This window comes from Prionailurus viverrinus, chromosome D1 (genome assembly GCF_022837055.1).
Source record: "Prionailurus viverrinus isolate Anna chromosome D1, UM_Priviv_1.0, whole genome shotgun sequence".
Classification (NCBI taxonomy): domain Eukaryota; kingdom Metazoa; phylum Chordata; class Mammalia; order Carnivora; family Felidae; genus Prionailurus; species Prionailurus viverrinus.
The window spans coordinates 24,830,803-24,856,404 of NC_062570.1; positions in this window are offsets into that span (position 1 = coordinate 24,830,803).

Here is a 25,602-nt window from a genome sequence, read left to right on the forward strand (position 1 = left end):
ATGGTTTCTCTGTGGCATGTGATGCTGTTTGATAGCATTTTACCCACAGTAGAACTTCTTTCAAACCTGATGTTAGTCCTCTCAAACCCTACTACTGCTTTATCAACTAAATTCAGGAGGTATTCTAAACCCTTTGTTGTCATTTCAACAATCTTCAAAGCATCTTCCCTAAGAGTAGTTTCCATCTCAAGAAACCAAGTTCTCCACTCAACCATAGAAGCAACTTCTCGTCTGTTAAAATGATATCTTCAGGCTCCACTTCTTTTTTTTTTATTTTTTTTTAACGTTTATTTATTTTTGAGACAGAGAGAGACAGAGCATGAATGGGGGAGGGTTAGAGAGAGAGGGAGACACAGAATCCGACAGAGCCCGGCACGGGACTCAAACTCACAGACCGCGAGATCATGACCTGAGCCGAAGTCAGACACTTAACCACTGAGCCATCCAGGCGCCCCCTTCAGGCTCCACTTCTAACTCTAGTTCTCTTGCTTGTTTCTGCCACATCCACAGGTACTCCTCCACTGAAGTCTTGAACCCCACAGTCATCCATGAGGGTTGGAATCAACTTCTTCCAAACTCCTGCTGAGGTTGATATTTTGACCTCTTCCCACGGATCATGAAAGTTCTTACTGGCATCTAGAATGGTCAGTCCTTTCCAGAAAGTTTTCAGTTTATTTTGTCCAGGCCCATCAGAGGAATCATTATGGCAGCTGTAGGCTTATTTTTTAACTAATAAGACTTGAAAGTTGAAATGACTCCTTGATCCAGGGGCTGCAAAGTGGATGTTTTATTAGGCATGAAAACAACATGAATCTCATTGTACATCTCCATGGGAGCTCTTGGGTGACTAGGCGCATTGCCGATGAGCAATAATATTTTGAAAGGAATCTGTTTATTTTTTCCTCAGTAGTCTCAACCATGTGGGCTTATAATATTCTGGAAACCATGGTGTAACCAACCAGGTGTGCCGTCATCCAGGCTTTGTCGTGCCATTCATGGAGCACAGGCAGAGTAGATATAGCCTGATTCTTAAGGGCCCTAGGATTTTTGTAGTGGTAAATGACCCTTGGCTTCAGCTTAAAGCCACATGCTGTCCTAGCCCCTAAAACAAAAAACAAACAAACAAACAAACAAAAAACACCCTGTTCTTTGAAGCTTTGAAGCCAGGCATTAACTTCTCTCTAGCTATGAAAGTCCTAGATGGCATCTTCTTCCAATAGAAGGCTGCTTAATCTACATGAAAATCTGCTGCGTGGTGTAGACACCTTTATTAATTATCTTAGCAGGATCTTCTGGAGAACTTGCTGCAGCTTCTACATTAGCACTTGCTGCTTCAGCTTCTCCTTCTGTTTTGTGGCTTTGGCTTCTTTCCTTAAATGCCATGAACTAACCTCTGTCCGCCTCACACTTTTCCTCGGCGGCCTCATCACCTCGCTCAGCGTTAACGGAATAGAAGAGAGTTCAGGCCTTGCTCTGGATAAGGCTTTGACTTAAAGGAATGTTGTAGCTGGTTTGATCTTCTAATCAGACCACTACAATTTTCACCGTATCAGCAATAAGACTGTTTCGCTTTCTTATCATCCGTGTGCTCACTGGAGTAGCACTTTTAATTTCCTTCAAGAACTTTTCCCTTGCATTCACAATTTGGCTATTTGGTGCAAGAGGCATAGCATTTCATTTATCTAAGCTTTTGATGTGCCTTTCACACTGAGCTTAATCATTTCTAGTTTCTGATTTGAACTGAGAGATGTGTGACTCTTCCTTTTCACTTGTACGCTTAGAGCCATTACAGGGTTATTAATTGGCCTACTTTTTAAGGTTTATTTTTATTTATTTTGAGAGAGAGCTAAACAGTGAGCAGGGGAGGGGCAGAGAGAGAGAGGGAGACAGAATCCCAAGCAGGATCCACGCTGTCAGCACAGAGCCCCATGTGGGACTTGAACTCACAAACCGTGAGATCATGCCCTGAACAGAAATCAGGAGTTGGACACTTAATGGGCTGAGCCACCCAGGCACCCCTTTCAATATTGTTGTGTCTCGGGAAATAGGGAGGCTTGAGGAGAGGAAAAGAGATGGGGAATGACTGGTCAGTGGTGCAGTCAGAACATGCACAACAGGGGTGCCTGGGTGGCTTGGTCGGTTGAGCGTCTGACTTTGGCTCAGGTCATGATCTCATGGTCTGTAAGTTCGAGCCCTGCGTGGGGCTCTGTGCCAATAGCTCAGAGCCTGGAGCCTGTTTTGGATTCTGTGTTTCCCTCTCTCTCCGCCCCTCCCCCGTTCATGCTCTGTCTCTCTCTGTCTCAAAAATAAATAAACGTTAAAAAAAAATTAAAAAAAAAAAGAACACGCACAACATTTGTCAGTTTAAGTTTGTTCACAGAACGCCAGAATGAAAATAATAATAATGCATAGTTTGAAATATTGTGGAAATTAGCAAAATGTGACGCAGAAGCATGAAGTAAGCAAACGCTGTTGGAAAAATGGCATCAATAGACTTGCTTGATGTAGGGTGGCCACAAACCTTCAATTTGTAAACAGTGCAATATTTGGGAAGCACAACAAAAGGAAGTATGCCTGTATGAGCAAATACACATCCTCATGATCCCTTAGGAAAGAACGAACTTGAGGATGTTGTATTTCCGGGGGTGGCATTGCGGGTGGGACTTCACCTACATTGGGCCTCTATCTGATGTGAGCAATCAGGTAATTAAATGGGAGGCATTTGTATGAAAACAAACAAATACAACTAAAGGTTAATCGTTTGAAAAATTATAAATTCAGTCTCCTGAGTTTGGAGAGCACCCAGTTGAGATTTCTGTCGGACTCTAAGCATCTTTGGAAGCAGTGAGGGCAGGGAGTGGCCATCACACAGATTTTCTGGTTTGCAATGTGAATGTCAGGCGATCTTTCTTTGTGGCCGCATAACAGCTGCAGAGGCTGTCCGCACATGAGCTGCCTTGGTGACTTCTCTCACGTTTAAGGAGAGTTTTCCAGCTTCAGCTTGCCTGGCTTCAGGAAACAGGCAGTTTTAGTTTTATAGTGATTCCAAATCAGAAGAGTGGGAGAAAGTTGGAAATCTTAGTCTGGAGATCTTAGCCAAATACTGGAGGAGACTAGAAGAACTGAGGATTCGGTTTAATTTACAGGCAGAATAGGAAACCTCAAAGACCATCAACAGCACTAGAATCTGACATCCACAGAGGTGTATTATTGAAGCATAATTTTCTCTCCATAATCATTGCCATTTCCATCAAAGACAGCAGGGCAAGACTAATTTATTTGCAGGTTAAGTCTAGTTTTAGTAAACTCGGCCTGATTGTTTATATAAGTGCAGCAAGAATAGTGATTGATCTATAGGTTTCTTTTAAACCGCTTTGTTGGAATTTATCATAAGGAACTTCAAATTGGACTTTCAAAGTTTCTTTAGGCTAAGAATCCAAGCTAAGGAATTATCTGATTGTGTCCTCTTACAAGGAGAACAGATTCTTTTTTGTTTTGTTTTTAAATTTTTTTTAATGTTTATTTATTTTTGAGAGAGGGAGAGAGAGAGAGAGAAAGTGGGGGAGGGGCAGAGAGAGAGGGAGACACAGAATCTGAAGCAGGCTCCAGGCTCTGAGCTGTCAGCACAGAGCCCAGCGTGGGGCTTGAACTCACAAACCACAAGATCATGACCTCAGCCAAAGCTGGATGCTTAACCAACTGAGCCACCCAGGTGCCCCAAGGAGAACAGGTTCTTACCAAACTCCTGTAAACATATATACTGTTAACCTTTGTTGTAAAAATATACTTTTACTAAACTGATGTTAAGTTACAGATACCTAAAAGGGAGGAGAAAAGAGTATACTTTAAATCTGGAAAACAAACCATTAAGAGGAACCAGCAATGTTTTAAATGAATTCGTAAAAATTATAATCATCTTCATTAGTCTCCTATAACTAATTCTTCTTGATCGTGATCTTTTGTTCATAGTTTAATGAATTTATCAGTTCTCCATCAAAGCTTTGGAGATGCTAACCTAGTTCAGTGTTACAATCTTAAAAGTTCCCAGAAACCAAAGACTGTCTGTAAGTGACAAAAGAGTTAAAAATTGGCAATGGTTAAAAACGAGATGAATGCGTGTATAATGCTGTTGACAAGGAAATTTGATTATTTCTGTGATAAATAGTATTTCAAGACAATGGATGGAATTATGACTGATTACATTCTACCAGGACACATCTGATTCCCCAGAACACCCAACTTCTGAAACATTCATATTAATAACTTTCATACAAATAGTTCCTAAAGAAAGTTTGGCATCACTTTGGATTTGACAAAACATAGAATTCTTTGTTTTCTAAGCAGATTACTTTGGAGGTAAAGAAAAACAAACAAAACAAAACATTGTTTATAACTTATTTAGAGAAGACGTATGATCTAAGGAAACTTTCTCCTTTTGACAGAAGGAAAACCAAAGTGTAATTTTGTACCAGTGTACTTTTGATACTGTTTTTTTTCATTTTCTTTAACTTAAGTAAATCCATTGTTAAACATGTTTATTTATTTTTGAGAGAGAGAGGGACAGAGCACAAGTGGGGGAGGGGCAGAGAGAGAGGGAGACACAGAATCCGAAGCAGGCTCCAGGCTCTGAACTGTCAGCACAGAGCCCGACACGGGACTCGAACCCACAAGCCGTGAGATCATGACCTGAGCTGAAGTTGGATGCTTAGCCGACTGAGCCACCCAGGCACCCCTAAATAAATCCATTTTAATCTTAGTCACTTGACCACACATAAACTTCCTTTCACAAGGTCCCTTTCCATAAACTTTTCACAACTTCCCATGTCCATTTAGGTTTTGTCTTATCTTTTTTCTTTCTCATTCTGGAGCATTTTACTTTAGGACAAAATTACTTTTTTTTTCCCCTTCCTTACCAGGAATAGATCTCCATTTCTCATACCTTCTTTTATGAAGAACATATATCTAGCTTTTCATATGTAGCCATTTTCCTTCATCCCTGTTATTTCTGGTAGTGTTGTAAAACAAAACAAAAGCCATAAACCAAAATCTTCTCTCTCTCTCTTTTTTTTTTTTGCTGACAGTTTCAACTTTATTATTTCAAATGTTATTCTCTCAATTTCAAAGGCTTAACAAAGCTTATCTAGGAGAGAAATGTACAAGGCAGTTGTTACAAAATAATTATGGATTTACTCTTAGGAGATACCGTAATTCCCTGTGAACTACATTAAATGAATATGAACTGCTTCTACATACTAGGGTTAAAATAAACCATGCACTTTTGGAAATTACAGTATGAGATTCATTTGTGTCTATAGGTTCATCCTGGCATTGCTTTGTTAGACTGGAAATAATGGACCAAGCAAGGACAATAGGATCCCCATATTATTGCTGAAGAGTGTTGCTGTATGTTAGGTAGGCAGAATGAAGATTTGAAAGATGGGAGAACAACTTCTAAATTAATGGCAGTGCTATAGATATCAGGGAAGCCACCACCAGAGTTCCCAGCCTTACAAGTAATAGAAGAAATTAAGTTTTATTTTTTATTTATTTTTTATTTTTTATGTATTTATTTTTTTTAAATAAAGAGTGTAGACCCTTTTGTTACTTAATTTACTGTGTTATAAGTGCAGTGGCTTTCAAATAAGTTGGATCGTTCCATAGCAGGAAATATTTTAGGTGTATATTATGGCCCAGCATACACCTATACATATAAAACTATATAAGTACCTAAAAATAAAAGCTTAAACTCATTGATATTTCCTATTTTCGGTATATGCCATATATGCACTCTATTTTGTACACTATGAAATTATTTTATTGTATCTATACATAGATAATAAATACACCTATGGTAAATTCATCAATAAATTATAGGTAAAATTGAAGATATATATTATCTATCAATATTTATTTATTTATCTAATCTAGTCATCTCTCTATGTATCTATATATAGACAAACACAGATAATATTTATTCGGATTTGTCAGGGGCTTAAGCGGGGAGTGAAAATGGGAAGAAACCACTTAATGATTTTCCTTTGGAGTAACAGAAATGTTTTGGAATTAGTAGAGGTGGTGATTGCACAGTATTGTGAATGTCCTAAACGCCATTGAATTGTCTACTTATAGTTAATCTTATGTGAATTTCATCTCAGTAATTGTTTTGGAAAGTCAAACTGAAGGGGTAATTTTGAAAGGTAAACTGGAAGCTTTCAAATGCCAAAAGTATCAGGTGCCATATTTATGTTGATCTATAACTGGATCCTATTCAGTTCCATTTTTTTCTGTGTATCCATTCACCGATACTATAATGTTTTGATTGCTGGGGCTCTATACTTAAGTCTTAGATTTGGATAATGTGAATCCACTTTGTTATTCAGCTTGAAATTGGATTAATTTCCATATAAATTTAGAATTAGCTTGTACATCTCTAGTAAAGAAATAAATTCTGTTGGGATTTTGATTGAGATTGCATTAAAACTGTAGATTAATTTTGGTACAATTGACGTCTTACCTATATTGAATCTACTTATCTGTGAACACATTATGTTTTTCCATTTATTTAGATGTTTTACTTTTATTAATATTTTGTAGTTTTCAATATATTCTACAGATATGTTGTAAGAGTTATACTTAAATAAGTCCTTTTATTGGAGCAACTGAAAATTTTGAAAGACTTTGGAATGATACAGAAATTGCAAAAATATTACAGACAGTCCCTGTGTATCTACCTTTTAGCTTCATTCAATGATAACATGTAACCACAATTCAATGATCAAAACCTAGAAAGTGATATTAGTAGAATACTATTAGGTAAACTACAGACTTTACTTGGATTTAGTAAGATTTTTCATGCATCGTGTGTGTGTGTGTGTGTGTGTGTGTGTGTGTGTGTGTGTAGTTCTATAAAATATTATCACAAATGTACATACATGTAACTGCCATCAAAATCAGATACAAAAGTGTTCCATCGGATTGGGAACTATAATTTGTCTCCACCCCTAAAGCCCTGGCTGATTTGTTCATTGTTTTAATTTTATCAGTTAGAGAGTTTTCTATCAATGGAATCATACATCATGTATCCTTGAACTTTGGCCTTTTTTTATCCTCCCTTAGCAGAAGTCCTTTGGGATCCACCTAAGTGTTGCTTGTATTGAAAGTTTCTTCCTTTGTATTTTTAAGCAGTGCTCCATTGTGTGTATGGATGTACCACAGTTTATCCATTTACCAGTTGAAGGACTTCTGAGCTGTTTCCAGTTTTGAGCTATTGCAACTAAAGCTGCTATGAGCATTTATGTACAGGTTTTTATGTGAACATTTTTTTTTTTCATTTTTCTAAGTTAAATACCTAAGAGGGTGATTGCTGGGTCAAAAAATTGCCAAACTATTTTCCGGAATATTGGTTTCATTTTCATTCCCAGTTATCAATGGATTCATCCTTACTGCATCCTTACCAGCACTCGGTATTGCCAGCATTTTAAATTTTACTCATTCTAAAAGAGCTGTAGTGGTATCTCATCATGATTCAATTTACATTTCTTTATAGGGTAATGATGCTGAACATCTTTTCGTGTGTTTATTTGCTGTCCGTGTATATACTCTTTGGTTAAATGTCTGTTCAAACTTTTTCCCATTTTCTTTTTTTTTTCCAACGTTTTTTTATTTATTTTGGGGACAGAGAGAGACAGAGCATGAACGGGGGAGGGGCAGAGAGAGACACAGAATCGGAAACAGGCTCCAGGCTCCAGGCTTCGAGCCATCAGCCCAGAGCCTGACGCGGGGCTCGAACCCACGGACCGCGAGATCGTGACCTGGCTGAAGTCGGACGCTTAACCGACTGCGCCACCCAGGCGCCCCACTTTTTCCCATTTTCTAATTGGATTATTTGTTCTCTTACTACTGAGTTTATAGCGTATTTTTTTTTCTAGTCTAGATGGAAGTCTTTTGTCCGATACATTATTTGAAAATATTTTTTGAGACTGTGTTTTTTAATTATTTTCTTAGCAATATATTTTTTTGGTTTATTAGACATTTTAAATTTTAATAAGATTACCAGTTTATTAGTTTCTTCTTTTATGGATGCTCCTTTGGCTATCATAGGTAACAGCTCTTTCCATAAACCTAGATCACAGAGATATTTGCCCGTGTTTTCTTCTTAAAGTTTTATGGTTTTAAAAGATTCAGATCATTGATCCGTGTTGAGTTAATTTTTGTGTGAGAAACTTTGGTTGAGGATATTTTTGTGTGGGTGGTGGGGGGTATATGGAGTCCAATTGTTGCAACATCATTTGTTAAAGAGAATACACTTTCTCCGTTAAAGTGCTGTTTTATTTTGCCAAAAATCATTCAGTGGTTTTTGTGTAGATAGCATTCTGTACTGTCTCTTGACTTCCACTGAGCTGTGTGAATATTCTTCTGTCTGTAGCACACTATCTTGATTGTTGTGATTTGCTAAATTTTGTTGAAATTTTTTACATGTAAGTTCATGAGGGTTACTGGTATTTAGCTTTCTTTCCTTGTATTTCTTTTGCTTAGTCTTTTAAAAAAATTATTAATGTTTATTTACTTTTGAGAGAGAGAGAGAGAGAGAGAGCAAGCGGGAGAGGGGCAGAGAGAGGGAGACACAGAATCTGAATCAGGCTTCAGGCTCTGAGCTGTCAGCACACAGCATGATGCGGGGCTGGAACTCACAAACTCACAAACTCACTCACATGACCTGAGCCAAAGTTGGACGCTCAACTGACTGAGCCATCCAGGTGGCTCATTTTTTCTTATCTGAATTTTGATAGTTAATGCCTTTCAGGAATTTGATCCATTTTATCTAGGTTTCAAATGTTCTTGTGCAATATTGTTTGTAGTGTTGCATTGTTATTCTATCCCTGGATATGGGGCTGTATGTGGGTCCTCTCTTCTGTTCCACGGTGGTAGTAAGGGTATTAATGTGTTTTCCGTTTAGTTGGGGGTCTTTCAAAAGGTTTACCAATTTCATTTATTTTTACAAAGAAAAACCTTTGGTTTCATTGGTATTCTCAATTGTTTTCCTGCTTTTAATTTCATCGATTTTATTCTATTTTATCATATTATTGAAGTGTAGCTGACATACAATATTATATTAGTTTCAGGGGTACAATGTAGTGATTCAACATTTATATGCATTACAAAGTGATCAGCATGATAAATCTACCTACCATCTGTCACTATACAACGTTGTTGCAATGTTATTAACTGTACTCCCTATGCCACACATTGCATTTTCTATGTTACTGATTTTCTAACTGGTAGTTTGTACCTTTTAATCCCTTCCCTATTTTGCCTGTCCACTCACCCTCTACCCAAGCCCCAGCAACCATCAGATTGTTCTCTGTATCCGTGAGTCTTTTTTTAATTTGTTTTGTTTCCTCTTTTTAATTTAATTTATTTTTTTTTAGATATCACATTTAAGTGAAATCGTACAATCTTCTTGATCTTCTTGACTTCTTGTTTTTCTTGGTCTAACATTTCGCTTAGCATAATGCTCTCTAGGCTTATCCATGTTGTCACAATTGGCAAGTTTTCCTTTTTAAGGGCCGAGTAACATCCCACTGTGTATATATATGTATATGTGCATATATATACCACATCTGTATCCATTCATCCATCAGTAGACACATAGGTTGCTTCCATATCTTGGCTATTATAAATAATGCTGCAGTGAACATAGGGGTACACACATCTTTTCAAATCAGTGTTTTCATTTTCTTTGGATAAATACTGGGAAGTAAGAGTGCTGGATTATATGGTAATTCAAATTTAAATTAAAAAATAATGTTTATTCATTTTTGAGAGAGAGAGAGAGAGAGAGAGAGAGAGAGAGAGAGAGAATGAGTAGGGAAGGAGCAGAGACAGGGAGACACAGAATCCAAAGCAGGCTCCAGGCTCTGAGCTGTCAGCACAGAGCCCCACACGGGACTCAAACCCAAAAACTGTGAGATCATGATGTGACCCCTCTCCCTCATCCCCAACCTCCTCCTAACCCCTCCACCTTCCCCCTCCTCCTCCTTCTTAATAGCCATCCTAACAGGTGTGAGATGACATCTCATTGTAGTTTCGATTTGCATTGTCTCGGCGAGCATGCATTTCCTTGAGCATCTTTTAGTGTGTTTGTTGGACATCTGTATGTCTTCTTTGGAAAAATGCCTCTACAGGTCTTCCACTTATATTTTAATTGGACTGTTGGGTTTTTACATATTGAGTTGTGTGAGTTCTTTGTGAATTTTTGCATATTAACCCCTTATCAGTTATATCATTTGTAAATATCTTCTAGCATTTTGCATAGATGCAAAATAGAACGTTTTGCATCTGTGTTCACCAGGGAAATTGCCTTTTTGTTTTATTGATGGATTTCTTCGCTGTACAAAAAATTTGTAGTTGGATTGAGTCCCATTAGTTACTTTTTTCATTACCCTTGCCTCAGGAGACACCATAAATACATTGCTGAGACTAATGTCCAAGAGGTTACTGCCTATGTTTTCAGATTTTTATGGTTTCAGGTCTCACATTTAGGTCTTTAATCAATTTTGGGGTTTTTTATATGGATAGCATAAGAAAGTGGTCTAGTTCTATTCTTTGGCATGTAGGTGTCCAGTTTTCCCAGTACTATTTAATGAAGATCTTGTCTTTTCCCCACTGTATATTTTTATTTCCCCTGGCAAAGGTCAATTGACCGTATGTGTGGTTTTATGTCTAGACACATTGATATGTATGTATATTTTTGTGCAAGTATCTTACTGTTTCTATTACTATAAACTTGTAGTATAGTTTGGAGTAGAGGAGCATAATACTTCTAGCTTTCTGCTTTCTCAAAATTGCTTTGCCTATCCTGGGTCTTTGTGGTTCCATACAAATTTTAGAATTTTTTATTGTAGTTCTGTGAAAAATACTATTATATTTTGATTGCAATTGCATTGCCTCTGTAGATTGCTTTAGGTGATATGGGCATTTTTACAATATTAATTCTCCTAATCCATGAGCATTAAAAATTTTTCTGTTTATTTGTGTTGTCTTAAATTTTTCTTATCAATGTCTTGTATCAGAGTACAGCTCTTTAACCTCCCTGGTTAAATTTATTTCAGGGTATTTTACTCTTTCTGATGCAATTGTAACTGGGATTATTTTCTTAATATTTTTGATATTTCATTATTAGTATATAGAGTTGCAATAGGTTTATGTATATTAATTTTATATCTCACAACTTTACTTTCATTTATTAGTTCTAATAGTCTTTTTGGCAGAAGCTTTGGAATTTTCTCTACAATAGTCATCTAAAATTGTGACACTTTAAATTTTTCTTTTCCAATTTGGATGCCTTTTATTTCATTTTCTTTTTTAATTTCTGTGGCTAGGGCTTTGACTACTATGTTGAATAAAAGTGGCCAGAGTAGCCATCCTTGTTTTCTTCCTGATCTTAAAGGAAAAGCTTTCAGCTTTCCAACTTTGAGTATGCAGATAGCTTTGAGTTTCTCATATGTGGCCTCTCATATATTGAGGTACGTTCCTTTTCTACCAACTTTGTTGAAATTTTTATCATAAATGATTGTTAAATTTTATCAAATGCTTTTTCTGCATCTATGGAGATGATCATTTTATTTTTCCCCCTTATTTTTGTTAATGTGGTGTATTATGTTGATTCATTTGTGGATATAGAACCATTCTTGCATCTATGGAATAAATTCCACTTGATCCAGTTATGTAATTTCTTTACTGTATTGTTGAATTTAGTTCGCTAGTATTTTGTTGAGGATTTTTGCATCTACGTTCATTAGGAATATTGGCCTATAATTTCCTTCCTTCCTTCCTTCCTTCCTTCCTTTCTTTCTTTTTCTTTCTTTCTTTCTTTCTTTCTTTCTTTCTTTCTTTCTTTCGTAATATCTTTGTTTTTAGTATCAGGGTGATGCTTGTTTCATAAAAGGTATTTGGAAGTGTTCCTCCTTTTTTCTTTCTTTCTTTCTTTCTTTCTTTCTTTCTTTCTTTCTTTCTCTTTAATAATTTGAGAAGGACAGGAATCAATTCTTTAAATGTTTGGTAGAATTCACCTGTGAAGCCATCTGGTTATGGACTTTGTTTGTTGAGAATTTTTTGATTATTTACTAAATCATATTTCTAGGGGCACCTGGGTGGCTCAGTCGTTTAAGCCTCTGACTCTTGATTTTGGCTGTGGTCATGATCTCACAGTTCGTAACTTTGAGCTCCACATAGGCAGTATGGAGTCTGTTTGGGATTCTTTCCCTCTGACCCTACCCTCCCCCCCCAAATAAATAAAATTAAAAAACTCTTATTTCTAGTAATTGGCCCATTCAGATGTTTGTATTTCTTCTTGATTCAGTCTTGGGAGATTATATGTTTCTAGGAATTTATCCATTTCTTCTGGGTTTTACCACATGTTGGCATATAATGATTTATAGTAGTGTCTTATAATCCTTTGTATTTCTGTGATAATCAGTTGTAAATTCACTTTCATTTCTGATTTTATTTATATGGGCCTTTACTTTTTTTTCTGTATGAGTCTGGCTAACATTTTATTAATTTTGCTTATCTATTCAAAGAACCAACTCTTAGTATCATTGGCCTTTTGTATTGTTTTATTCATCTGTATTTTATTTATTTCTACTCTGATCTTTATTATTTCTTCCAAACTTTGGGCTCTGTTTTCTAGTTCCAGTAGGTTGAGGTTGGGATTATTTATTTGAGATTTTCCATGTTTCTTGAGGTGGGCCTATGTCACTGTAAACTTCTAGATGTGCTTGTGCTGCATTCCACAGATTTTGGACTATTATGCTTCCATTTTTATTTACCTCAGGGTATTTTTTAATTTCCTCTTTGATTTCCTCATCAACCCATTGGTTGTTTAGAAGAATGTTGCTTAGCTTTTACAGGTTTGTGGGTTTTTTTCCAGTTTTCTTCTTGTAGTTGATTTTTAGTTTTATAATGTTATGGTCGGGAAAAATGCTTGATATTTCTATGTACTTAAATTTATTAAGACTTGTCTTGTGGCCTAACGTGTGAACTATCTTGGAGGATGTTCCAGGTGCACTTGAAAAGAATATGTATTCTGCTGTTTGGGGATGGAATGTTCTGTATATATTTATTAAGCCCATCCGGTCTAATGTGTTGTGTAAAGCAAATGTTTCCTTACTGCTTTTTTGTCTGAGGGATCTATTCATTGATATAAAGTGGAGTGTTAAAATCCCCTACTATTATTGTATTTCTGTCAATTTCTTCCTTTATGTCTGTTAATATTGTCTTCATGTATTTAAGTGCTCCTATGTTGGGTTTATAGATATTTATAATTGTTTTATCCTTTTGTTGGACTGTTCCCCCTGTTATTATGTAATGCCCTTTCTGTGTCTGTTACAGTGTTTGTTTTAAAGTCCATTTTGTCTGATGTAAGTATTGTTACCCCATCTTTCTTTTCATAACCATTTTCATGGAATATCGTTTTCTATCCTTTCACTTTTGGTCAATGTGTGTCTGAAGTAAGTCTCTTGTACGAAGCATATATAGGTCTGGTGCTTTTTTGTTTTGTTTTTGTTTTTGCTTTTCCTTGTATCCAGTCACCCTCTATCTTTTGATTGCAGCTGACAGTCTATTTACATTTAGAGTAATTATTGATAAGTATGTACTTATTGCCATTTGGTTGATTGTCTTGTGATCATTTTTGTAGTTTTCCTCTGTTCTTTTGTTTTTCTCTTGCTCTCTTCTCTTGTGATTTAGTTACTTTAGTTTTTTTCAGAGAGAGAGAGAAAGAGCAAGTGAGCACAAGTGGGAGTGGTGAATAGAGGGGAGAGAAAGAGAGAGAGAGAGGGAATCCCAAACAGGCTCAGCACTGTCAGGGCAGAGCGCAACATGGGGCTCAATCTCACAAAGCCTCAGATCATGACCTGAGGCAAAATCAAGAGTCAGATGCTTAATCGACTAACCCACTAAGCACTTAAAAAGTGCCCCATTATTTTAAAGCACTTTGAAAATATGCTACTCCCTCCTGGCCTGTAAAGTTTCTGTTGAAAAATCAGCTGTTAGTCTTAGGAGGGTTACCTTTTATGTAACTAGTATTTTAAAATTATTTTATCTCTTTAATTGTTGACACTTTGATTATGATGTGCCTTGATGTGGGTCTCTTTGGGCTGCATGCATCTTCCTATTATGGCTGGGTGTGATCGGTGCACACTCACTGGTATGGTTGTCTCGTCCCTGGTGTGGCTATCTATGAGGTTCTCCAGAACTGCTACTAGGTTGACCCCAGCACATCTGGCTTAGAGGTCTGGCCATGACTGTTGTGGGATCAAGAGTGTGTAGGATTGCCCCCCCCCCCCCCATGGAGAGACACTTGAAAGGTCTCTGGTGCATAGTAAGGTAGCCCACCAGGTGTGTCAGGGTGGGGAGCTGCTTGGGAAGAGGACCAAGTGGGGGTGGGCAGGTGGGGCAGCAAATGTCCTACGTGGAATTTCTGGGTGATGTGAACTGTGCTGGCACAGTAGATGGAAAGCATTAGAAATTGTACCTAGCAGGCACAATACAGCTAGGCACAAGGGAAGTGTAAAAAAAAAAAAAAAGTGCCCACCAGTGCTTCTGTCCCCGGAGAATATTTCAACAGATCTCTACCCCTCTAGTCTATGCCCTAAAATTAATCAGCAGATCTCCTTTATATGTAACCCTGGTACTTTTCAAACTGCTACCTCTGTACTGGGACTCAGAGCAAGTGAGATTGTGCTTGTGCCTTTTTTTAAATGTTTGTTTGTTTGTTTGTTTGTTTATTTATGAAAGAGAGAGAGTGAGTGAGCAGAGAAGTGGCAGAGAGAGAGGGAGACAAACCCCAAGCAGTCTCCATGTTGTCAGCATAAAGCACGATGTGGGACTTGAACCCACACGACCTGAGATCATGACCTGAGTTGAAATAAGACGTGAGATCATGAGACATGAGATCATGACCTGAGCTGAAATAAGAGTTGGATTTTTAACTGACTGAGCCACCCAGGCATCCTGAGCCTGCGCCCCTAGCCTGTGCCCCTTAAGAGTGGAGTCTTGGTCTGCCACTGCCCTCTGGCTCTCCTGGACATAAGCCCTGTTGTTTTTCAAAACAGACATTATGGGTCCTCTCTTGTTGCAGGCCCCGTAGGCTGTGGAGCTTGATGTGGGGTTTGGACCCCTTGTTCTTCAGGGAGGCTTTTATGATTGTGATATACTTTCTGTTTGTGGGTTGTCATGCCAGAGTTGTAGGTCCTGACTGAGATGCAACTCCACCCCTCCTACCTGTCTCCATGTATCTTTAAAATATCTATTTAATATATATATCTAAAAGTATCCCTATATATTTATATCTATATCTGTATATATTTACATATCTCTATATATTTATATCTCTGTATCTATATCTATATCTGTATCATCTATATCTATGTCATCTGTATCTCCATCCTTAGTTGTGTGTGATCTGTTCTACTATTCTTCATTTTTTTCTCAGAGTTAGTGTCATTCTGTAGGTTAATTATAGATTTTGGTGTGTCCGTGGGAGGGGGCAAGCTCAGGATCTTACTACTTCGCCATCTTGATCCCCCCATTTTCTTTATTATTTCACTTCTTGTGCTTGATTCAAGTTTGCTTTTTTTTTTTTCCCCTAGTTTTGTAAAGTAGAAGCTTAGAGTAGTTACTGGAGACTTTTCTGTTTTCCTAATAGAAATATTCAATGTTGTAACTTTCTCTTTGATCAGTGCTTTAGCAGCATCCTACAATGTTTTTTTATATTTCTTTTATTTTTAGTTGGTTCCAAATATGTTTTCATTTTTTTTTGAAGACTCTTAGATTCCATCTTTGACCCACTGAATATTTATAAGTGTGTTTTTTAAACACCCTTAAACTCTTAACTTGCCTATAGTATTATATTCAAAGTAGGGTTTCTGTAGATATCATGTAAGTGTGCTGTTTTTTAAATATAAAATCTGAAAATCTACTTATTTTATTTGGATTAGACTATTTCGATTAGACTATTTGGATTTAATATAATTATAGCTAGTGGTTGAAATTTTCTTCATTTAATCATTTTTTTCTCTTTGCCCTCTCTGTTTTTCTTCTGTTTTTCCATATATATATATATATATATATATATATATATATATATATATCTATCTCAGTACTCCATATTAATTACCTATTGGTTTTGGACTCTATCTATCTATCTATCTTCTATCATCCATCCATCCATCTGTATTTGTTCTAGGGATACCTAACTTTTCATAGTCTACTCAGAGTTAATGTTTACCACTAGAAACCTTATGATACAGGTCCATTCGCCCCTCTCCCTTTACACGGTAGTAGTCACATTATTACTTCTGTTTTGCATTGAAATATCTATCAGACAATGTTACAGTTTTACTTTGGACAGTCTTGTGTATTTAAAGAGAATAATAGGAAAGAAGTAGTCTATTATATTTGTTCCGGTATTTACTATTTCTGATTTTTTTTTTTTTGCCTTTATTCCTGAAGTTTAGTTTACACTATTCTCTTTCTGCATGAAGAACTTCTTTCAGCCTTTCTTTTAAAACAAGTCTTTGTTTTTAACTGGAAGCTCCTTTATTTCACCCTTATTCATGAAGGATGTCTTTATTGGATCTAGTGTTTGGGACTGACAGTTCTTTTCTTTCAGAGCTGTGTTCTGTCCTCCATGACTTCTGGTGAGAAACCTGCCCTCCTTTGAATTATTGTTCCTTTATGTGTAATGTATTGTTTATCCATGGGTTTTTACAATGTATGTATTTTTCTTATCTTTAGTTTTCAGCAGTGTGGTTATATTCTATAACATAGAATTGTAAATTGGATTTGTAAATTAGTGTCTTTCACCAAATTTGGAAAGTTTTCAGTCATTGTATTTTCAACTTTTTGAAAAAATAATCTCTTTTCCTTCTCCTTTTGGGATGGCTATAACATGGATACTGGGCCTTTTCCTATTGTCTGATAGGTCTCTGAGTCTCTGTTAACATAGCTTTAATATAATTTATCTCTATTGTTTAGATACTGTGATTTCTGTTGATAGATGTTCAGATTTATTAACCTGAAGTTTACAATGTTCCCTGTCATTTCCATTCTTCTATTGAACTTACCTGATGATTTTCTTTTTAATTTCAGATAAACTATATTTTTTAATCTTACAATTTTCATTTTTTTTTCATAGTTTCTATTTTGGGGCTAATAAAGCCCACCTTTTTATTCATTTAAATCTTCTCCTTTACTTCATAGAGAATAGTTGTAAAAGCTGCCTTAAAGACTTGGAGAGTTTCAACATTTGGAGCATCTGTTGAGAATTAGTCACCTTTTCCTGTTTGGTATGATAACCATACCAATTTGGTATGATAATAAATATTATATTCCATCATTTGGTATGATAATAAATATTCTGTTCCATTCATGACATTGTATTATTGTAATATAGTATCTGGGTCTTGTTACAATCTGCCAGCCCAGGTGTTGGCAGGCATTTTTGTACAAGGCCCAATAGTAATTGTTTTAGACTGTGGGCCATGTAACTTCTCACATCTGTTGCTTTAGAACAAAAGCAGCCATCGATGATATATAAATGAATGGGCATGGCTGTGTTCCACAAAAATATTATTTATGAAAAAAGATGATAGGTCAGATTTGGCCTACATAATTTGGTTTGCCAGGCCCCACTGTAAATAATTTTGGGTTTTGTTGTAGTTGTTTGATAACAGGCAACCAGTTCAGATGGGTTTAACTGCTAAGACTGTTCCCTCTGAACAGTGGTTCCAATCTGGGTTCAGTGTGCAAAGCTTTTCGATGCTGGCTGATACTTGTGTAGCTTCATACACAGAATTCGGGGATAGCTTTATCTGCTCTAGGATTCTCTTGTGCTCTTGAGACACCAAGACTTTTTCTTTTTTATTCCATTTCTCTGGCCAGAAAGACAAGGTTTCTTTTGAAATTTTGTTCAGCCACAATACCGCCACTGCCTCTATGATTGGGGCTCAAATTTAAGACAGAACTGAAAAAGAAAAACAAGTAAGCAGACAAACCAAACTCAAACAGAAATCTCATTCCTTTGCCGTTGTTATGTTTTCACTTCACCCCACAATTGACCTTTTTTTTCCCCAGAGTTTCCAGGGACTTATTTTTTGTATTTTCCCCAGAGTTTTCATTGTAATCAGTGGGAAAGGTAGAAAGTGGTGGGATTAAACAAATACAGAGGAACAAAATTCTGTCAACTCACTTTTCATGTATGGATCCATTTTTCCAACTACGCTGTGAGTATCTGTGGACCTGGGGGTTCTTTTCTTCCCCATCACATTTATCTTACCCCTCCCCCCCCACCCCCTGGAGAAGGACTTGAAACATTAGACCTTCCCAAACACAGGTTATTTGAGAAATTGACTCCAAAGATACTTGGGGATGTTAGGAGTAAACTTAAAAGTCATCTATTCCGAACTACCAATTTTACAAGTGAGCCCCAGCAAGAGAAAAAGACTCACCCAAATTTGCATAATGAAAATGGCAGAATTAGAACTGGAGGGCCTTCTGAGTCACAGTTTTCTGTAGGCCATATGATTTCTTTCTCATTCTCATTATCTCATCAAATGACAGGCAACAGAATGAATGATGAACTTGCCTATGACAGAAAAACAAATAAATGCTAAAGAAAATTGACTAAAAGGTAAAAAAAAAATTGGCTTAGAAAAATAATGAATGAGGGATGTTAAGTCTTTATGGCCTCTTTAGTATTAGAAAAGGGTCCTGGTTTCTTTCTTTCTTTCTTTCTTTCTTTCTTTCTTTCTTTCTTCCAATGTCTGTTTTATTTTTATTTAAAATTTTTTTAATTTTTATTTATTTTTGAGAGAGAGAGAGAGAGAGAGAGAGAGAGACAGAGACAGAGCATGAGTGGGGGAGAGCAGAGAGAGAGGGAGACACAGAATCCGAAGCAGGCTCCAGGCTCTGAGCTGTCGGCAGAGAGCCGGTCACAGGGCTTGAACCCACGACCCATGAAATCATGACCTGAGCTGAAGCCGGACGCTTAACCGACTGAACCACCCAGCCCAAGGGTCCTGTTTCTGATCATACCCTGCAGCAGTCACCACCCTTATTTCTTTTTTGGTTTCTTTTATTCAAGATTATGTAAAACTTATGACAAGTATTCAATTAATTTAGAATATATAGATAAAGACTTGGTAAAAAAAAATCCTAGGAATAGGGGCACCTGGGGGGCTTAAACAGTTCAGCCTCTGACTCTCGATTTTAGCTCAGGTCGTGCTCCTCATGGTTCACGAGTTCAAGCCCCGCATCAGGCTCTGTGCTGGCAGTGCGGAGCCTGCTTGGGATTCTCTCTCTGCCCCTCCCCTGCTCATTCTGTCTCTTTGTCTCTCTCTCTCTCTCAAAAAAAAAAAAAAAATCCCAGGAATAGGGAAAGTGCCAGGTCATAATTAGAAGGAAGTGAAAGGGTAGTATCCGATCAGGGAATGAAGAAATGGAGCGGAGGGTGCATGTCTAGGGTTGAGTTGGGTGCACCAAGTCGTCTTGGTATCTGTAGTGGTGGAGGCTGGGAGAGTTTCTACATGTGTCAGGGGAGGGTAAATTTTAGGGAGAAGGGGCACACCTGCCTTACCAGCTTTTCTGCTTCTTTGTCTCAAACCTGGCTAGTTGAGGGTGGCTTTGTTCTTACGAAATGGGAAAATGGTGGAGGAGTAACTGTTGCAAGGCAGTGATATCTACCCAGTCAGGGTGCTTCTGTTATCAGGCTCATCGCTGCAGTTGGGACAACTGGGAACATCAGCTAAAAATTATAAATATCATGCACAATGTGTTACCATCGTGTAGGACACCAGACTCCTGTGTATTTGTGTATTTGTATATGTGCTATGGGGTTGTTTTATGTGTATCTGTGTGTGGTGGCAGGGTGGGTCAAGTGCAGTGGGGAAAGTTTCCATGAAAAATTACCTTTAGAAATTTGAAATGCGGGACAAATGAAGGAAAGCATTGCATTTCATGATGGGCAACATAATTATAAAACTAATTTCGCTAAAATAATGACAAAGTATAACACTTAAAAAATTATACATGTCAAATACATTTCTCAGCACTACTCTATGTGCATTTCCTCTTATTCCTCATATCTATGAGATAAATGCTATTATTATTCCCATTTTAAAGAGAAAAAATGAAAACTTAGAGATATTAAGTAATTTGTTCAAGGCCATCTAGCTTGTTAATAATTAATCCAAGACAGGCTAGGGGCACGTGGGTGGCTCAGTCAGTTAAGCATCCGATTTCAGTTCAGGTCGTGATCTCACAGTTTGTGAGTTTGAGCCCCGTGTCGGGCTCTGTGCTGACAGCTCAGAGCCTGGACCCTGCTTTGGACTCTCTCACTCTCTGTCTGTCTCAAAAATAGATAAACATCAAGGAAAAAAAGACATGCTGATCTACTATTGTTACTGTAGTGGTTCTCAATATTGGCTAAACGTTTGGATCACATTGAGAGCTTTTAAAAACCTTAGTACTCAAGTCATAATTGAATTAGAATTTGGGGGATATAACGCGAGCATGTATATATGTTTATCTCTTTTACAGCTCCCCCAGGTGGTTTCAATGTCCAGCCAAGCTTGAGAAATACTTTTTTTTTTTTTACTGTTTCCCATTATATATGACACATGTTGAAACAGGTGTGATTATTCAGTTTTCCTAATACTATTTATTGAAGAGACTATCTTTTCCATTGAGTATTTTTTTTATCAAATATTAGTTGATGATAATATGTGGGAGCTTTTTTGGGGGCTCTCAATTGTGTTCCGTGAATGTATACATCCATTTTTATGCCAGTTCCATATAGTTTGACTATTATAGCCTTGTACTGTAGCTTGAAATAAGGAAGTATAATGCTTCTGACTTGATTCTGCTTTCTTGGAATTAAGAGTTCTGTGGTTCCATGCAAATTTTAGAGTTGCTTTTCTATTTCTGTGAAAAATGCCATTGGAATTTTGATAGGAATTCCCTGGAATCTATAGATTGATTTGGGTTGTATGGACATTTTAATATTAAATATTTCATTCCATTAACACAGAACATCTTTCCATTTGTCTGTGTCTTCTTCAATTTCTTTCATCAAAGACTTGTAGTTTTCGTTGTACAGATCTTTCATTTCTTGGTTAAATTTATTCCTAATATTTTATTGTTTTTATCCTATTGCAGATGTGATTTTATTTGTTTCTTAGACATTTCATTGTTAGTATATGGAAACAACTGATTCTGTATGTTGATTTTTACTGCATGTAGATTTTTTGAATGCATTGATTAGTTCCAACAGTTTTTTTGGTTGAGTTTTAGGATTTTTCTTTATATAAGATTATGTCATCAAAAAGATGGAATTGGATCCCTCTCTTACGCTGCTCACAAAAGTTAATTCAAGATGGATTAAAGACTTAAAAGTAAGACTTGAACTTGTAAGCCTCCTAGAAGAAAACACCGGGGGAAAAGACACTGACATTGGTCTGGGCAATGGTGGGTTTTTTTTTTTAATGTTTATTTATTTTTAAGAGAAAGAGAGAGACAGAAAGCAAGCAGGGGAGGGGCAGGGACAGGGAGACACAGAGGCTCTGAGCTGTCAGCACCCAGCCCAATGCAGGGCTCAAACTCAGGAACCGCAAGGTCATGACCTGAGCCAAAGTCAGATGCTCAACTGACTGAGCCACCCAGGTGCCCCAGGGCAATGGTGTTTTGGATATGACACCAGAAGCACAAGCAGTGAAGTAAAAATCAGCAAGTAGGACTCCGTCAAACTACAAATCTGCTGCACAGCAAAAGAAAATAAGCCAACAAAATGAAAAGGCAGCCTACAGACTGAGAGAAAATATTTGTGAACCATACATCTGACGAAGGATCAATAACCAAAAAATATTTAAAAAAAAAAACCATGAGTCAATAACAAAAAATAAACAGCCCAATTAAAAATTAGGCAGGGGAGCTGGGTAAACATTTTTCCAAAGACTTCAAAATGGCCAACAGATACAAAAATTCTCATGACAAAAATTCTCAATATCGCTAATTATCAGGGAATTGCAAAGCAAAACCAGAAGGAGATGTCATCTCACACTTGTTAGAAATGGCTATCATCTAGGAGACAAGTGATAACAAGTGTTGGCAAGGATGTGGAGGAAAGGGGACTTTGTGCACCGTTGGTGGGAATGCAAATCAATTCTGTTACAGTGAGAACAGTTAAGGTATTACAACTTTTAAATAAAAATTTAAATTAAAATTAAAAATAAAACTACCATATGATCCAGCAATTCTACTTTTAGGTATACATCCAATGGAGATGAAAATAGGATATAAAAAGATACATACACCTCCGTGTTCAGTGCAGTGTTATTCACAATTGTCAAGATATGGAGACAACCTAAGTGTCTGCCAATGGACGAATGGATAAAAAGATTGAGAAACACACACACACACACACACACACACACACACACACTGAAATATTATTCAGCCATGAAAAAAGAAAGAACTCTTGCCATTTGCAACAACATGGATGTATCTTTGGGGCATCATGCCAAGTGAGATAAGTGAGACAGAGAAAGACGAATAGCATATGATATCACTTACATGTGGAATCTAAATAAGCCAGACTTTCAGAAGAGACAGTAGAATGGTGGTTACCAGAGGCGGAGGGTGGAGGAAAAGGGGCGATATTGGTCAAAGGGTACTAAGTTGTAGTTAGAAGAGGAGTAAGTTCTGGAGACCTAAGAACACACGCATTGTGATTATAGTCAGCGATACCATATTATATACTTTAGACTTGCTAAGAGACTGGATCTTCAGTGTTTTCACCACAAAACTGAAATAATTAAGTGACACAATCGAGGCGTTAGCTAATGCTACAGTGGTAATCCTATTGCAGTATATAAATGCATCAAATCAACACATTGTATACCTTAAATTTATATGATGTTATATGCCCATTGTGTGTATATAAAAAAATTGTGTGATTCCTTATGGTAGAAACACAAGGCTATTTACAGGGTAAATATATTGAATTTCTTGGAGTTGGAATTAGGAAGGGGAACTAGTTATGCCTACCTACAAAAAGTAGGTACAAAAAAGATTATTTGGAACCTTGAGGAAATAGGACTTAAAGGGAGCCATTGTAGAGGATGGGATGTGAGACCAGCCTGAACTCATCTGAACTCCAGACATGGCCCCACTCTTGGCATACTTGGTTACCATCCCACCTCTTTGTGCCTGTGTTTCTAAACCTGGGTAATGAGGAGCTGTTCCAGGAATGGATGGTGCATTAATGTGACCCAGCATTGCCATTATTTTATTCGCATAGAGTGAAAACCTCATGAGAGCAAGAAATGAGTCTGTCGTCTTCACTGTTGTTAATCTTCAGCCTGCAGCGGAGCTTAACTCTTAGTACAAACATGAGACAATGAATTGGACCTCCTTTAAAATGGCGGCTATGATTTATTCATTCATCTGCCTCACTCACAGCTCTTAACTCAGTGTCTAACTCATGCTAAGTGTTCATTAGTTTCCTTCTGAATCCTAAATTTGATTCCTAAAGTCAAATTTAGATTTTATTGCTATTTTGTTTTGTTTGTCAACTCTCATATTATCTGGTTCACTGGCTCTTTGATTTGCATAGATAATTGAGGAGCAACTTATAAGGAAAACATCTGAACAGCTCATCCCCACTGCAGAGTATATATATATATATATATATATATATATATATATATATGTGTGTGTACACACACACACAATCATTGTTCCTTACTTTACACTGATGTTGCATCATTACTTATCTAGAGTCACTGGCACAGATTCTCAACCTGATCACTCTTTAGCCATGGGCCTCTCCCCAGACCAACTAAATAAAATGGTTTAGGGGTAAAGATAGAGTATGGATATGTTTTAAAAAATCTTCAGGTCATAGTAATGTTCAGCCAAAATTGAGAACGGTGTGTGTGTTACAGATATGATATTGTTTTACTATTATCTTGCTTCTCCTTGACTGGGACCTGGGCCATCTAATTCTTGTGTTCACATGGAATTGATTCTATAGCAAGTTCAGGGGCCAGCTTCATTAGCAAATAACAAAGGACACCCTTGATGTGTGTTTGCAGCTTCTAACCAGTTGTTCCAAGGTCCAGCTGTTTGTTCTAAGCATTTATTCAGTCTTCTTAGTTAAGATCCATAATCCAAGGACTGCAGCAATGATACATATGCAACATGAAGGAGAAACACTGGGGCAGCAGGGTTCAGTGCAACCGTGGAAAGACAGTCTGCAGTAATCTGTAGAAGTTTTACTCCATCCTATTTGTAAGACAGATAATAAAGAACATTTAGATGAAATTCACGGCCAGAAGACTGGTAACAGGTAAATATTTCAATTTGCACGGCTCTCATTCCCAGAAATATTGGGCTAAGGTGGGTTAAGTGTGCCTAATGGATATCGTGAATAGTGATAGAGACATCATCATCAGATCTGCCAATGTGAAGTGGTTTCTGGTAACTTCTATCCACCTACACAGTAGTAGTTCTAACAGTTGGTGTGCCTTGATCTGAGAAGGGCAGCTGGAAGTAATCATAGCTTCTACCTCTTCCTGTTCCTTTTCCTTTTCTTCCTCCCTTTTTTTCCTACAGTTTAGCAAGCGTGAGAATCCAGTTGTCTCAAACCTTAAGGAGAGTTTGGTCATCCCTTCAGAACCATCTCCCTTCTTATGAGCAAACTTGTAATGACTGAAGAGGGAAGTGGCAGGTGCCATATTCCCAATTTGGAGTCTGATGGCAAGGAGTTAGAGCTGGGGTTTTCCTCCAGGGGGTGAGGTGGCAATACCAAAACATCCCGCTTCTTCCTAATATTGCTGCTTGGGATTTTAACATTCTAGATGGTGGCTATCCATTTGTTTTAAGAGCCTCTTGCTTTTGTCCCACATCCCCATCCCCTGCCTTCACCTGGACATACGCACTGAACAAACTGCTCTAAAAATCTTTCTCTAAGTTTCTGTAAGGAAGAGTCCTTTGTCCTTCCTGAAGTGAAGGATGAACCCAGGTCCCCCTTTTTATTTGAATAAAACCAGGCACATGTCGCTATCATAACCCCTTCCTCTTTGCTTCCTTCTCAGTTCCCCTCGAGATCCCCTGTCTGCTCCCTCCATCTTCCAGTGCTCTGCCTCAAGCCTCCTCAGCAAGCCCCAGAGAAGGGCAGCCTTTCATTTCAGGCATATGCTTCTACATCACATTGTTGCTTCCCCTAAGAGTAGCCTTATCTAATGTGGAATCAAAGGCATGAAGGAGATAAATTTGTGCAACTGGAAACTGAAAAGTTGTAGGCGGCTTAGTCAGTTAACTCTTGCTTTGGTCCAGGTCAGGGTCTCCCGGTTCACGGGTTCGAGCCCCGCCTCCCGTGCTGACAGTGCAGAGCCTGCTGGGGATTCTCTCTCTCTCTCTCTCTCTCTCTGCCCTTCCCCACTTTCTCTCTCTCTCGCAAAATAGATAAATAAACTTAGGAAAAAAACTGCAAAGCTAGAGATTCTCCCTGGGTACTGAAGTAATCTCGACCACCACTTT